Source organism: Trachypithecus francoisi, unplaced genomic scaffold (genome assembly GCF_009764315.1).
Source record: "Trachypithecus francoisi isolate TF-2019V2 unplaced genomic scaffold, Tfra_2.0 Lachesis_group0, whole genome shotgun sequence".
NCBI lineage: Eukaryota > Metazoa > Chordata > Mammalia > Primates > Cercopithecidae > Trachypithecus > Trachypithecus francoisi.
The window spans coordinates 146,804,662-146,820,069 of NW_022681453.1; positions in this window are offsets into that span (position 1 = coordinate 146,804,662).

The window sequence follows — 15,408 nt, forward strand, 5'->3', positions numbered from 1 at the left end:
TCCTGGCACTGCTTTCCTTTGAATTGACTTTAATCCCATGACAGCTTTCTATTTTTTATTTTTTATTTTCTTACCATTTCCAGAATCCCATCATCTTTATTGAGAGACATTCCTTTGAAAAGAATACTTCCCAATCATTCTATCAAAAATACTATACTTGAAGAGAAGCACTACTGGAATGGTAAGGATTTTTGAAAATCTGTTTCCTCCATATCATTGTAAAACATGTCACAATCAACGTTTCAGAACTCCGGAAATTAATGAAAGGCTTATAACAATCCAAGACTTTTTTTTTTTTTTGTAGCTGAATCTCTGTAAGAACAGTGAGCTTCTTGGCATGTTAATTTGCTCAGTTCCCATCTCCCTCTCCTCATCTCTTTATTAGACTTGGAATTGAACAGGCTTGCAAACACAATAGCTGTAAAAACAATCAGATTAGCAGCCGTGAAAAGGGGTAAGATGACTTTGGAACATCTCCAAACTTCATCCCCAAAGAATTGTCACTACTTGACCTATCTAGCAGCATCCTGGAGGAAATCCTCTAAAATACAGTACTGTATTATATTTACCAGGACGTGTCTTTACTTGACCTTACCCAGGGCTAGTTGGGGTTAGCAAGAGGTTGAACAAAAACAAAAACAACCAACCACAAAACAGAACAAAAACAAAACTTAAAAAAAATGAGAATGGTTTTAAACATTGAAAAACAATTGACTTACCTTCAGCTTCACTGATTCTTACGGGAGTCTAAATCTGCTATTGGGCCTTGCTAGCAAATTTTTTATTTCAGTTATTATATTTTTCAATTCCAGAATTTCTATTTGGTTATTTTCTATAATTTTTATATTGTTATTTATATTCTTTGTTGCTGAGACATCTTTTTTTATACTTTTAAAAAATTCTTTAGACATAGTATCCTTTAATTTTTGTTATAGTTGTAATAGCAGAGTTAAAGTCTTTGTCTAATAAGTCCAACATGTGAGCGGTTTCCACTGACTGCTTTTTTACATCCATATATGAGCAATATTTCCTTTTTCTTTGCATGTGCCATTTTTTGTGTGTGGAGAACTGGAGATTTTGAATAATATAATGTGCTAACTCCCAAAACCAGATTTCCCCCACTCAGGGTGTACTGTTGCTGCTATTTGTTACTATTGTTGCTGTTTTTTCAGTGACTTAACTTGAATGCTTCACTCAGGTCCCTATTCACTGTCATAAGCATTCACAGGAGTCTCTGCTTGTTTAACTTAGTGGTCAGCTAATGATCAGACATAGGTTTTTAAATGCCATGAATCAATAAGTATCCCAGCCTTTACTGAGGGCTTCATATGTGTGTTGGGGCATGCCTTTAACACTTGGGTACTTTAAAACTCTGCATCAGCCTTTACTTCTGGATTGTGTGGCATCTCAAGCTAGAGGTGAGAGTATGGCCTTCTCAGATGTTTCCTAGGCATGCTCAAGCCCTGTACATGTTCATGTCCTTCTGGGATTTCAGATATATACTGGAGCCATTCAAATTCTATGGAAATAAAATAACATTGTCTCAAATCATCAATGGGTCAAAAAAAAAAAAAGAACCCAATAAAAATGAGAAAATACTTTGAGATGAATAAAAATGAACCCAAAACTTATAGGACATGGATAAAGCAGTGCTTGCAGAAACATTTCAGGCTCTTGCCACCTATATTACAAAACAATAAAGTTTTCAATCCAATACTATAATATTTTCATCTTAAGAAAAGAGAAAAAAGAGCAAATGAAGCTCATAACAAGCAGAAAGAGGGAAATAATAAAGATTAGAGTGAAAGTAAATAAAATAGAGAAAAGAAAAACAGTAAAGAAAATCAACAAAACCAAGAGCTTATTTTCTGAAATTTTGGAAAAGAAAATCACAAATTACTGAGACTGATTCAAGAATAAGTAGAAAATCTGAATAGATTTATAACTATTTAAGGGGTAGAATTAGAAATTTTAAAAAATAAACTTCTAACAAAGAAAAGACTAGGTCTAGATTGCTTCGCTGGTGATTTTTACCAGATATAAAAAAAGAATCAACACCTATGCTTCTCGAACTCTTCCAAGAACAGAAGAGGAGACAACACTTCCCAACTCTTCTATGAGGCCATTATTACTCTGATATCAAAACCAGACAAAGACATCACGGGAAAAAAAAAACTCTGAAAAAACTTGTCTTAAAAACATTAATGTAAAAAGACTCAGAAATACTAGCAAATGTAATTCTGCATTCATATAAATAGATAAATCATGAATAAGTCAGACTTAATCTACAAATGCAATGTTGGTTCAACATACAAAGATCAACCAATACAATGCACTAAATCAATGAAATAAAGGATGAAACCCACATGATCATTTCAAGTGGAAGTGGAAAAAAAAGATCACTTGACAAAATCCAACACTATTTCGTGATAAAGCTACTCAACAAAGTGAAAATTTCAGCTTGGTGCAAAAGTAATTGTGGTTTTAATGGCAAAACCGGAATTACTTTTGCACCAACTTAATAGAAAGGAAATTCCTCATTGGCTTGGTGACTAGGTGGCACTCTTATTAGAATTAGGTAAAAGTCTTCCCTGCCCCCTGTCCACCCCTGAGTATGTACAGCCCATGGAAAGTTGAGTGAACTTGTGCTGAATTTCAGCTCCTATCCACTGCTCTTTGATTAGTGACTTGTGCAGGGCACAATCAGCCTAACCTTAACTAGTGGCGCTGGCCCCTAATCTAGACTTTTTCCTTCAGGTTCTGGGGCTCCGTAAGAAATGATCTACTGTTTGCCCAATTTTTTTCCCAGGTGTCTCTGGGAGCATATAAATTGGAAAGAAGAGGGATACATGAATCTCAGGACATTTTTTGTTTTTTTTCCTTTAGGTGAACATTGAAAAACCAAGAGAAGATTTTCATATAATTTTTTTCTTAAACAAGTTAATCTGTGGGTTTTAAAATTCAAACCTGTGAGAAACTGGAAGTTTCATTATTTCCTTAATGGATATACTATTTAAATATTAATTCACATGGGAGGATTGCTTGAGCCCAAAATTTCAATGCTGCAGTGAGGTGACTGTGCCAGTGTACTCCAGCCTGATGCAAGAGAGTGAGACTGTGTCTCTAAAAAGAAATAATAAATAAAAATAAACTATTAATTCATGCATTTTTTTTGTCAATCTTGCTAAAGGTTTTTCAACTTTATTTGTTTTTTCAAAGAACCAGATTTTGGTTCCACTAATATTTTCTGTTGTATTTTGTTCTCCATTTTATTGGTATCTGTTATATTTATTGCTTCCTTATTTTCTGCTTGCCTTGGGTTTGTTTTTCTCTTTTATCCTTAACATGAAAGCTTAGGTTATTGATTCAAAACCTTTCTTCTTTCTAATATAATTATTTGATGCTATAAATTTTCCTCTAAGTCTTGCTTTATTGTTATTTCACAAACTTTTATGTGTTGAATTTTATTGTGCATTTTAAGATACTTTCTAATTTCTCCAAAGACTTCTTCTTTGATCCATAGATTACTTAGTAGTGTGTTATTCAATTTCCAAGTGTTCAGAGCTTCTATCTTTACATTATAATATTTTTCTTTACTTTATAATTTCTTATTTTAGAAATTTGAAAGAAAATACATTGAAAAACAGAAAAGAACAAAGTAATGAAATTAGTAGATATAGTAGCTATTCATTACCCAGAGATAAAAACTGTTAATAATTTAGTATGTGTGCCTCCAATTGTTTTTACTATATCAATAGGTATATCATCTATATTTATATTTAACCTTTACCCTTACCTATATACAATCTGTATCTACATCTGTATATGTGTTTTTCATCAAATTGGAATCAGAGTATAGATGCTGTTTCTTTTATTTTTTATTTTTTTAAAACGTTTAAGTTCAGGGGTACATGTACAGCAAGTTCAGGTTTGTTACATAGGTAAATGTGTGTCATGGGAGTTTGTTGTATAGGTGATTTCATCACCCAAGTATTAAGCCTAGTATCCATTAGTTATTTTTCCTGTTCCTCTCCCTCCTTCCACCATCCAACCTCTGATGGACCCCAGTGTGTGTTGTTCCTCTGTGTCCATGTGTTCTCATCATTTAGCTTCCACTTATAAGGGAGAACATGCAGTATTTGTTTTTTTTTGTTTTTTTTTGTTTTTTTTTGTTTTTTTTTTTTTTCAGACGGAGTTTGCTCTGTCGCCTGGGCTGGCATGCAGTGACGCCATATCGGCTCACAAGCTCCGCCTCCCGGGTCAATGCCATTCTCCTGCCTCAGCCTCCCGAGTAGTTGGGATTAGAGGCGCCCGCCACCACGCCCGGCTCATTTTTGTATTTTTAGTAGAGACGGGATTTCACCGTATTAGCCAGGATGATCTCGATCTCCTGACCTCGTGATCCGTCTACCTCGGCCTCCCAAAGTGCTGGGATTACAGGCGTGAGCCACTGCTGCCCCCCAGCATTTGGTTTTTTGTTCCTGTGTTAGTTTGCTAAGGATAATGATCTCCAGCTCTATCCATGTCCCTGCAAAGGACACGATCTCGTTCTTCTTATGGCTGCATAGTATTCTGTGTTGTATGTATACCCATTTTCTTTATCTAGTCTATCACTGATGGGCATTTAGGTTGATTCCATGTCTGCTATTGTAAATAGCTCTATAGTTAACATACATGTGCATGTGTCTTTGTAATAGAACGATTTATATTCCTTTGAGTATATACCCAGGTGTTGAATGGAATTCCTGTCTTTAGGCCTTTGACGAATTGCCACACTGTCTTCCACAATAGTTGAACTAATTTACACTCCTACCAACAGTGTATAAGTGTTGCATTTTCCCCACCACCTGGGGAAAATGCATCTGTTATTTTTTCACTTTTTAATAGTAGCCATTCTGTCTGGTGTGAGATGATATCTTGTTAGGGTTTTGATTTAGATTTCTCTAATAATCAGTGATGTTGAGCTTTTTTTCAGTGATTGTTGGCTGTATATACAAACTGTTTCTAACTTTTTTCATTTAGTCATATATTGCAGAAAAATTTATTTTCTGTAAAATGATTTTGGGGGCAAGTACTATATATTTTCCTTATGTATACTACATATAAGTGCACAAATCATTAGTAAATTTTCACAAAGTGAACATACCCATGTAGACGTCACCTAGATCGAGAAAGAGCACCACATAACATTCCTCTCGCCTCATCAAGAAAAGGTAATCACTATTTTAAGTGTTATCACAATCAATTACACCTGCCTGTTTAAAACTTTATGTAAATGGAGTAAAACAGTGTGTTATTCTGTGTCTGGTTTCTTTTGCTCAACATTATGTTTGGACATTTTTTCTATATTATTATGGATGTTGTTCATTTGATTCATTGCTGTGTAATACTCTATTGAGTGAATATAACATAATATTTAATTCATCTTATTTTGGGGGGCTAGCAATTTATTTATTTATTTTCAACTTTTATTTTAGACACGGGGGTAGATGTGCAGGTTTATTACATGGGAATATTGCATGATGCTGAGGCTTGGGGTATGGATCCCGTCACCCAGGTAGTGAGTATAATACCAGATAGGTAGTTTTTCAATTCATTCCCCCCTTTTACCTTCTCCCCTGTAGCAGTCTGCAGTGTCTATTGTTCACTTATTTGCATCCACGTGTGATCAGTGTTTAGCTCCCACTTGTAAGTGAGAACATATATCATATTTGGCTTTCTGTTCCTTCATTAGTCCACTTAAAATTATGACCTCCACCTGCATTCATGTTTCTCCAAAGAATATTATTTCATTTTTCTTTATCATTGTATAGTATTCCATTGTGCATTTGTAACACATTTTCTTTATCCAATCTACAATTGATGGGTATCTGGGTTGATTCCATGTCTTTGCTATTATAAATAGTTCATCAATGAACATATGAGTGCATGTGTATTTTTGGAAGAATATTTATTTTTCTTTGGGTATATAACCAGCAATGGGGTTGTTAGGTTGAATGGTGGTAGCCCTGTTTAAAGTGCCTTGGAGAAATCTCTGAACTGCTTTCCACTGTGACTGAACAAAGTTACATTCTTACCAACAGAGTGTAAGTGTTCCCTTTTCTCTGGAGCCTTACCAGTATCTGTTGTTTTTTTGACATTTTAATAATAGTCATTTTGTTTGCTGTGAGATGGTATTCCATTGGGGTTTTGATGTGTATTTCTTTGGTGATTAGTGATGCTGAGCACTTTCTCGTATGTTTGTTGGCTGCTTGTATGTCATCTTTTGAAAAGTGCCTGTTCAGCTCCTTTGCTCATTTTTTAAGGTGGTTATTTTTTTTTTTTCTTGTTGATTTCTCTAATTTCCCTATAGATTCTGGATATTAGGCCTTTGTTGGATGCATAGTTTGCAAATCTATTCTGTGGGTTGTCTGTTTACTCTGTTGATAGTTTATTTTGCTGTTCAGAAACTCTTTAGCTTAATTAGGTCCCACTTAACTATTTTCATTTTTGTTACAATTGCTTTGGGGAACTTAGCCAAAAATTCTTTGCCAATGATGATGTTGAAAAAAGTATTTCCTTGGTTGTCTTCTAGGATTTTAACAGTTTGAGGTCTTATGTTTCAATCTTTGATCCATTTCAAGTTAATTTTTGTATATAGCGAAAGGTAGGGATTCAGTTTCAATTTTCTGCATATGGCTATCCAGCTGTGCAGCTTCATTTCTGAGTTTCCAATTCTGTTCCATTGGTCTATGTGCCTGTTTTTGTAGGAGTACCATGTTGTTTTGGTTATCATAGCTTTATAGTGTAGTTTGAAGTCAGATAGTATGATGCCTCCAGCATTGTTCTTTTTGCTTTGGATTGCTTTGTCTGTTCAGGCTCTTTTTTTCCATATGAATTTTAAGATAATTATTTTTAAATTCTGTGAAGAATAACATTGGTAGCTTAACAGGAATAGCATTTAATCTTGAAATTGCTTTGGGTAGTATGGCCATTTTTTACAATAATGATTCTTCCAATGTATGAGCATGGAGTGCTTTTCTATGTATTTCTGTCATTTTGGATTTCTTTCAAGAGTGTTTTTTAGTCTTTGTAGAGATATTTCACCTCCTTGATAAGTTGTATTCCTTGGTGTCTCAGTTTCTTTTGTGGCTATTATAAATGTAATTGTCTTCTTATTTTCACTCTAAGCTCAGCCATCATTTGTGTATAGAAATAATACTGAATTTTGCTCATTGACTTTATATTCTGAAACTTTACTAAAGTATTTTATCAGTTCTCAGAGCATCTTGTCGGAGTCTTTAGGATTCTCACTGGTGTGGAAGCCTTGTGGAAGGAAGTACGCCTAGGTCCTACACCAGCCTGCAAACCTATGAGGCTCATCTCTGTCAGTTTTCTGTGTGTGGGCTCCTCCTCTTTAAGTGCCAGGCACAGATCCCTGCTCAGCACTCCTGAGCCATGGGCTGCAGCCCTTGGGTACCAGGAACTGCTTGTGGTTCCTCTTTGAGGATTCTGAGTGTGCTGCAAGATCTGAAGTGCTCCTGGGCTACGAGAAAGCACTCAGAAACCACCCAGGTTGGGCAGCAGGACTGTGCTGTGAAAACATTTCTTCGTGGCATTCAGGCAGGAGCCTGGGGAGTGCTGGTGGGCAGGTGGGCCTGCAGAACAGACATGCCTCAGGTCCATGGAGAAGCCAGCCCTGCTTTTTCCCTGGCAGTTAGCTGGGGCCAGAGGCTGTTAGGAAGATAGGTAACCTTGGGGGATGTGCACTTACGGCCGGGCTCTCTGGAGCTGTCCTCCATACAAAGATCCCCGGCTACCTGCCTGCTGTAGCTCTGTTTCTGTCAAATCTCTGGGGAGATCCCCCCCAATCAGCTTAAATATCTGTTGGCAGCGTGGGATTCCCTGAAGCTAAGAACCCAGAGGTCCACAGCAAGAGTGGGAAGTCGTTTGGTCTTTTCACTCACCCCTTCCCTAGAAGCCATTCAGGGTGAGAACCAGCCCTGGCATTCAGGGACCTGATGCGTGGTTCGTAGCTTCTTCCTCTTCAGCCTCAGCATCTGCCACGTTTGGCATTTTCTCTCCAACGATTTGTTCAAATTATGTTAGTTGAGTTGAAATCCTGGTCTTTCTCCCAGGGAGTGGAACTTCCAGGCTGCACCTAGTTGGTCATCTTCCCATTCCCCCATTATTAATTTCTAATCTAGTTTATTATGTTTGGAGAATATATTTTGTTTGATTTAAATTCTTTTAAACTCATTAAGATTTGTTTTATGACCCAGGGCGTGATTTATCTTGGTAAATATTTCACGTACACTTGAAACAAATGTTTCTTCTGCTGTTGTTGGGAGGAGTGTTATATAAATATCATTTAGATTTGTTTGGTTGATAGTGTTGTCTAGTTCTGTATTCTTGCTGATATTATTAGTTACTAACAAAACTGTCTTGAAGTCCCTATCATTGTGCATTTACCCATTTCTCTTTTTAGTTCTGGCACTTTTTTGCTTCATGTGTTTTGAAGCTGTGTTTTCATGTACATCCACCTAAAGGATTTTTATGCCTTCTTGGTGAATTGACTCTTTTTGTCATTTTGTAGTAACCATCCTTATCCCTGGTAATCCTTTGCAAGGTGTACTTTATCTGACATTAATCTATTCACTCTGACTTCTTCTAATTTGAGCATGCATGGTGTAGTTTTTTAAATCTTCTTTGCAATTTTAATTTACATCTAGTATTACAGTTGAAGTAAATTTCTTGTAGACAGCATTTTAGATCATTAAAAATATTCTGTTGACCTTTTAAACATGTATATATAGTCAGACCATTTATATTTAATGTAATTTTATGTATTTGAAATTTTGTCTATAATTTTATCTTGTGTTTGATCACTCCATTTTTATTCTTCTGTTTCTTCTTTACTTCCTCCTTTAGGGTTATTTAATCATTAAAAAAATTCCATTTAAATTTGTCTATTGTATTTTTTACTCTCTCTTTGTCATCTATCTATCTATCTATCATCATCATCATCATTATCATTGATTTTTTTATGGGTGGTCTAGGGGATACAATATAGAAATTTAACTCTTTGCTAACTAGAATCAATATTTTACCCTTTGAAGTGAAATGTAGAAAGTACTACTGTAAAGTGCTTTACTCTCTCACCTCCAAATTGGAGTTGTTTTATGTATTTCATCTATATATGAAAACCTCAAAAATAATATCATTTCTGATGGCTATTTACTTTCATATTTTAAATAACTTAATAGAAGAATATTCTAATTATGCAGACAAGTACCATTTGTTCTTACTTTATTTTTGGTACTACAAGTTTTCTTCTGGCATCATTTCCCTGATGCCTGAAAAACTGTCTATATCGAGCAGTTCTTTTAGAATATGCCTGATGAGTAAATCTTAGTTTTTCTCTACTTTTCCACTTATTCCTGAAGGATATTTTTGCTGTATGTAAAATTTTGTCTTGAGATTTTTTTTCCTTTCACCACTTTAAATACATTGTTCCACATTCTTCTAATCACTACCATTTATGATGTGAATTCTGAAGCCACTCAAATCCTTATTTCCTTCTCATTAATATGTCATTTTAAAAGGTGTTTCCAGGACTATTTTTCTTTTGTCTTCTGTCAGTTTCCAGCAGTTTAATGACAATATGTAGAGGTGAGTATTTACTTTTTGGGTTTATTCTGTTGGGATATACCAAGATTCTCAAATATGTAGCTCTATGTGTTTTGCAAATTTAGGAATTTGTTAGTAATTATTCCTCAAATATTTTTATCTGGATAGTATTCTATCTTGTATCCTTCTGGAACTTCAGTAAAACAAATATTTTACTTTTTGGTAAGATCTTACAGTCTCAGACCCAGTCTCTTTTTTGAGTTTTTTCTTATTGTTGTCCAGCTTGGACACTTTCTACTGATATGTTTTCAAAGTTCACTGACTTTCCTCTGTTAAATTTTTCACTGACTTTCTACTAATTTGTTTTCAAAGTCCACTGACTTTCCTGTTATATTTTTCTGCTATTGAGCCCATTACATGGACATTTTATTTAAGTTACAGTAGTTTTCAGTTCTAAAATGTCCCTTGGTATGTTTTCTATATCTTCTATTCATTTGCTGATATTCTCTGTCTTTGTTTGTTTTGAGTGATTGCCTTTGGAGTACAGTCATAATAGCTGATTAGTATATTATTCTAATTTCTGTCTTTTTTTCTGTGTTGGTGTCTGTTGATTGAGTTTTATCAATCCAGTTGAAATTCTACTTGTTCTTTGTATGCCAAGTCGTTTTTATTGTACCATGAATATTTTGAATATTGTGTTACTGGTTTTTAGGTCTTATTTCAATCTTATATAAAATGTTGCCTTTTTTTTTTTTTGTGCAGGTGATTGACCTGATTCCATTTAAGGCCTAAGTTCTATGGAGGCTTTGTGAATTGTGGGTTCACGTAAATTCTGTTTTTAAAGACTTTGTAGCGTTTTGCAGGTTGTTTCATATGTGTCACCCATAGCCAATGTCTGAGCTAGGCTGTAGCCTTATATGTTAGTTCAATTATCAAAGTCCTTAGTTCCCTGAATGGCATCAGATCCACACATGTACAGGTCAGGGATAAGCCTAGATTATAAAGAATTTTTGGGATTTATTTCCTCTTGGAATCTCCTTTCTCAAGTATTGCCACCATCTCCTGGTATCTTTTTGTTCGTATGGCTCCCATTTTTGGTTTTCTGACCAGGAAGTTGATGTTTTATGTACCCTGTTCTTTGGTGCACTTACTATAACTGTGCTATGTCTTAAGATGACAGAGAAGGAACAACAACAAAAAGGGAAACTTGCTCCATTTAAATAACGCTGATAATAGAAAAAGGTTTATTTTTATTAAAATTTCAGGCTATTACAGGTTTGCACCACTGTCATTGTCACCAGTTCTTACGTTCAAGAGAATGGGAAGAAAAGAGGAAAAAAAACCACGAAAATACGGAGAACTTTTCCCATCATCTCTGAGCATTAAAGGATCTTTCCCCACTCCTTACACCAAAATAAGAGAGCTTGGTTTAGAACTCTCTGTCTGTGCCAATAGTGTCCACTTCATGTTTCAGATTATGTTGAGCTCAGGCTAGTAGATACTAGAAAGGAAAAATAAGGTAAATTTACTGCCAGTTTAAAGGTAGCTCTAATATTGGTCTTCTTCACCAAGGTACTTACTACTATTTACATTTCAGAGTCCTAAATAGATGTTCAATGCATTCTGTCCAGATTTTATATCGCACGTTGTGAGAGACTGTAGAGTATGTTTACTCTCTCATAATTGAAATAGAAAGTCTCTATTCTATTCAATTATAGAGATAAGAATGAAAACACTTCCAAGAAAAGATGCATTGTGACCATTTTAAAAATTAAGTCTACCTTATTTAGTCAACCAATTTAGATTATTCTGAATGTCTAGGTTTTTAAAACTTTTATTATTATTATTTTTAGTTAAATAATAATTATACATATTTATGGGGTACAATGTGATATTTCAATATATGTATACAATATATAATGATCAAATCAGGATAATTAGCATATCTATGACCTCAGACTTTTATTATTTCCTTGTGTTGGGGACATTCAAAATCTTCTAGCAATCTGAAAATATACAAAAAATTATTGTTTATCATTATAATCACTGTACAGTGCTACAGAACACTAAACGTATTCTTCCTATCTACCTGTGATTTTGTTTTGGTTAACCAAGTTCTTCATATCCTCTTCCCCTCCCTACTCTTTCCAGCCTCTAGTAACCACTATTGTACTGTCTGCTTCTGTGAGATCAACTTTTAGCTTCCACATATTTGTGAGAATATATGGTATTTATCTTTCTGTGCCTGCGTTATTCCACTTCACATAATACCCTGCAGGATCACCCATGTTGCTGTGAGTGGCAGGATTTCATTGTTTTTATGGCTGAACAGTATTCCACTGTGTGTGCGTGTGTATATATGTGTGTGTGTGTGTGTATATATATATATATGACATTTTCTTTATCCATTTATCTGTTGATGAACACTTAGATTGGTTCCATATCTTGACTATTGTGAATAGTGCTACAATAAACAAGGCAGCACAGGTATCATTTCCACATACTGATTTCCTTTCATTTGGATATGTGCCCAGAAATTAGACTGTTGGATCATATGGTAGATCTATTTTTAGCTTTTTTTTTTTTTATGAAATTCCATACTGTTTTCTATAATGGCTGTACAAACTTACTGAATGTCTCAGGGTTTTTTTTGTTTGTTTTATTTGCTTTTTTTTTTATTGTTGTTTTGTTTTTGTTTTGTTTTGTTTTTTTTGAGAGGGAGTTTTGCTCTGTCCCCCAGGCTGGAGTGCAGTAGGCACTATCTCGGCTCAATGTAACCCCCGCCTCCCAGGTTCAAGCGATTCTCCTGCCTCAGTCTCCTGAGTAGCTGGGATTACAGGTGCGTGCCACCTAGCCTGGCTAATTTTTCTATTTTTAGTAGAGATGGGGTTTCACCTTGTTGGTCAGGATGGTCTCGAATTTCCGACCTTGTGATCCGCCCGCCTTGGCCTCCCAAAGTGCTGGGATTACACGTGTGAGCCACTGCGCCCAACCCACATCTCAGTTTTAATGTATTGGAAGGAGAAAAGTCAAATCACTCAGACATTCTTTAAGGAGGAAACTTAAATATAATGCTGGGAAACACAGGTTATCCTTAGTCATTTCTCATTTAGCTGTCATCTCTTCTCTTCCATTGGTAGAAAGCTCCAGATGGCCTTGTTCTAGAGTATGGGAATGGACTAAGTTAGAATATTACCAGAACCAAAGTATAAGTCCTGCTATAAATAGGGTGCTTCTCTGACCCTGACATGAAAAATATATGTTCAAAGCTATAGTCAGGGGATTATACCCTATATCTCAAAAATCAGTCAGCCTCATTGTTCGAGCCCAAGAATTCACCCAAGGAGGAAGAGTATTAGATATTAAGATAGACTCAAAGCTTGTTACCTATTACTATATGACAAAGATTTTGTGCTTTTTTCTTACTTCAGTGCTTATAGTGGCTTCCTATATCACATTGACTAGGAACCAAGCCATTTCCTAGCTCCCTGTAGCAAGTTTATTTCTCTCATCTCTGGCAGTTTTCTACACAGGACCTGACCAGTTTTGCTGTGTCTTTTGCTATATCACACACTGAATTAGTAATCCTATTATTCAGATTATTTTACTAAATTAGTATTTTAAGCATAGCTCATTTAGTAGAGTGAGCATAATTGAACACACCAAACTTTTAAAATGTATTTCTTACCCATTTACATGAACAGTTTCATTTAACTTATTGGCAAGTCTGCAAGTATCTTTGAGGGTTAACTTTCTCACTTCACAGCACACAGATGCCAGGAGATGTGACTTTTACTTATTTTTCTAAAGTTGTAACTGAATAATTACTACACGTCTTTTAATTTCTTTCTAATCCTTGGTGAGAGTGCATTGGGAAGAAGAAACCATCACTGCCATATTGTTATATACATTCATTTTTACTAAACTTTCTGCATTTTTAGTGAAAGAGATAATTTTCATTTTCTCCTATGTTTCTTTCTCAACTTCAGTTGCAGATCCCATCTTCTCCTCTTAACTCATCAGGAAACTTAATCATTTCCTTCCTCTCTCCTGTTTATCTAATCCCTCTCTCCCTCTCTATCTCTCCATTGGCTCTACCTTCTCAGATATAACTCCTGCTTAAAAATACCTTCCTCAGACAAAGTTACTGATCTTCCTCCAGCTGTTGACCTGTCTCTCTCTCCTTGAAAGGGTTGACAACATTTGCTCTTTTCATATTGTAATTGTCTATACATTTTTAAATTTATTGCCACCCGGTTTCCTCTTCAACCAGGCAATTAAAATAGCTCTGGCCAAAATCATTGATAATAAATAATCATGCTTCTTTTCCAGTTTTTATATTGATGTCTCTAAAGCATTTATTCTAAGTTGTTTACTGGTCACTCCTTACTATTATAAACTAATTTATCTGAGCTTACATGATATCATATTCTCATATTCTCTTGGTTTTCTTCTCATCTTTCTGACTACTCCTACTGTACATTTTGGATTAGATTTTTTTTGCACTTTAAGTAATAATGTTTTCTAACTGTATGGTTTCAGGGACCATACTGCAATGACTCTGACATATATATATATATATATATATATTTTCATATAAGAAAGAGACAGAGAGAGAGAAAAGAGAGAGGAAGGAGCGATTAGTCTCCTATTGGACATTTCTCCTTGACTGTTCCATAGGTAATCTGGCTGTGTTCCAAACTGAGCTCATGCTCATCTAATATGCTGTTCCTCCTTTATTCACTGTCTCAGTTAACCCATACCCTTACACATTGTTCAAACCTGGGGTCTCTTTAATCTCTGTGGTTAATGTGCAAGAAAATCTTAGTAATTCTATTTTACTTATCTTTCGACTCTTTTCTCTTTTTTTATTCCCAGTATTATTTTCTTTGTTTACATCTCACAATTTTTCTTCTTTAAATTACAGCATTAGCCTCCTTACTAGTCTTCTTGTCTCCTGTTTTGATCTCTTCAGTTTATTTGTCACATTGTAGCCTTAGTGATGTTTCTAAATTGTTAATTGGATCATGCTACTCCCTTGTTTTAAACATTTCACTAACCTCCTGAAACCTTTAGAAAAAAATTATGATTTCTTAGAGGTGCAGGCCTTTTCCGATTTCTTCAGAAGCCTCCTTTGACTTGCCTTCATCCTTACCAGCACTCTTATCCCCCAAATATGAACTAGGTTCTTAGGTTTTACAATTCTATGGTATCACTCTGCACCATCAGAGTACTCACCACATTATATTGTCATTGTTATTTTTTGTTGGCATTTGAATCATCTGTTTAATCTTTATATCCCTGTGTCAGTGCTTGGAACACTGAGATGAATATTGAAACCATGAGTGAAGAATGATTGAAAAGTTTTTAAATTTAAATTTAAAAATTAGGTTCCACCCAGCACTTTGGGAGACTGAAGTGGGTGAATCACCTGAGGTCAGGAGTTTGAGACCAGCCTGGTCAACATGGTGAAACCCCGTCTTTACTGGAAAAAAAAAGAAAATACAAAAATTAGCCAGGCATGGTGGCGGGCACCTTGGGAGGCTGAGGCAGGAGAATTGCTGAAACCCAGGAGGCAGAGGCTGCAGTGAGCCAAGATCGTGCCACTGCACTCCAGCCCAAGCGACAACAGCAAGACTTGGTCTAAAAAAATAAATAGGTTCTTAAGCAAGGAAATAGCAAGAAAGCCATTAAAGAAAATTAGATTAACAAATAAGGTAAGGAAATCTGCAAGTGTGTAGAGATGGTGAGAAGACAGATAGCCATGAGGCTTTTGTAACAGATGTGAAGTCAAATATA